This window comes from Microtus ochrogaster, chromosome X, assembly GCF_000317375.1.
Source record: "Microtus ochrogaster isolate Prairie Vole_2 chromosome X, MicOch1.0, whole genome shotgun sequence".
Taxonomy (NCBI): Eukaryota; Metazoa; Chordata; class Mammalia; order Rodentia; family Cricetidae; genus Microtus; species Microtus ochrogaster.
In genome coordinates, this window is record NC_022026.1 from 11,693,390 (window position 1) to 11,695,208 (window position 1,819).

Below are 1,819 nucleotides of genomic sequence, written 5' to 3' on the forward strand. Positions count from 1 at the left end.
GTCCTCCCTGCCTTTGTTCCAAGAATAGCTCTCTAGGCTCCTGCTGCTGCCCCTGTCGGGCCTGGCTCTGGAGAGCATGATGCCTCCCAGGGCTGACAGCCCAGCCCCTCCCAGGCACGTTTGGACACTGTCCAGGGCTCCAGCTGCAAGATGGACTCCTGTCACATAATGGACAGATCACCCGCCGCCGGACGCTGTCCACTGCCTCCTGCTTGGTGGACAGCCTGCACCCATCCGCCCACGAGGCCAGCCCTGTCGCTGCCCCTTCACGTCCCTGCCCCCACCATCTGTGGAAGAACCGCTGCCCTTAACTGATCTGGACTCATCTCACTGGGAGGTACCTGAGCTTCCCACAGCCCTGGACATTGATTCACCTTGAGCGGGACCCATTCTCCCCCTGCTCCCAGAGACCTCTTGTCTCTCCTTTTGTCACGTGGACCAGTTCGTTTTCCCGAGAATCAATCCAGTTTTCTTTCTGAATTCGCAGCTGTCTCTCTGGAGTGTGTGCCTTTGTTCAGCACAATAACCCCTGTGCTCTTTCCAGCTCCTCTGTTCTACTTGTACAAAAGCCTCTTCCTTGCTTTCAATAAATGTCAGATGCTGTTTCAAAAGAAAGCGAGTCTTCTTTGGTATAGCATCTAAAGGTCCCCACCCCCACCCTCCCAGCCCTGCAGATGTGTGCACACATGATCCCTTTCTTGTTCAAGAGGTGTGCAAGGCCTTCTGCTGATTCTTCCCAAATACTGCAGAGGTTCGATTCAGGGGGTAGCCAGGCAGTGGGACCCTTCCTGACAGCCCAGTGTGCAGTCCCCCATGGTGGACATTTACGTTCTTCTGCAGCTGAGCCTAATCTAGTTTTCCCCATGGCAGGGTAAAATGTCATAAAGGTGCCTTTTGATGAAATGGTTCCGTAGGACCCACAGAGAATAATAGCTAATTTCTAAATGAAGAAACCAAAAAAAGCAAGATCTTGAAATTCTTTAACCCGTCATTCAGGGATCCAACAGAATTGGACTGGTGCTTTAGTGAAACCCTGATCATGTATGCTATCTCCTTCCACAGGCAGTGAAGAACTGTGTTCCTACGTGTGCTTGCTCATTTGGGTCCAGGTCTTAATGATGACGTCTGTGGTAATACAAGGCCCATTCCTCTAGTGGGCAGGGGAAAGTACTGTTAATGTTTCTTTGCTAATTCCTTTTATGTGTCATGTTAAAATGTGTCTACTACCTCTCATATTACTGGGAATATATCCCAATATTAAGTATCCCAGTAAAACAAGATATTCATTAAGTCAATTTTCAGTATATAAACACACTGCAAGCTGGGCAATGAAGGTGTATCCTTTTTATCTCAGTCCTCGGGAAGCAGAAGGAGACAGATCTCTGTGAGTTCAGGCCAGCATGGCATACAAACAGTTTCCAGGACAGCCAGAGCGTTTACACAGAAAACAGATTTAGAAACCCTGCCTGTCTGGAAAAAACAAAAGAGCCAAACAAACCAACCCAAAACACGGTGCTTCTTTCTAACATGCTTGGTGATTTCCTGAGCATACACCAAGGAGCAGTCTGATAGGTTTGAACCTATCTTCATTCGAGCAGGTAAACGGTTTCTGTTCTCCCATGCCATAGTCCACATAGCTGTGCAGGAGTCTTTTTAGGTTATGTCATACGTTTTCTCAGAAACTGTAGCTCTGGTATCTTGTAATTTGAAATTTCCACAGGACAGAGGTATTATTCAACTCAAAGGGAGATTTCAAATTGAAATGGGGACTATGATATGCAAGGTTTGTAAATTGGTTAAAAGTAGGTGTGTAGATACA

General features: G+C 47.5%; 1 protein-coding gene across 1 annotated transcript in view; it reads left to right on the plus strand.

The window, feature by feature from the left end:
- Nucleotides 1-1,819, plus strand: part of LOC101994300 — a 47,011-nt gene that overhangs the window by 801 nt on the left and 44,391 nt on the right. The window lies entirely within an intron of this gene.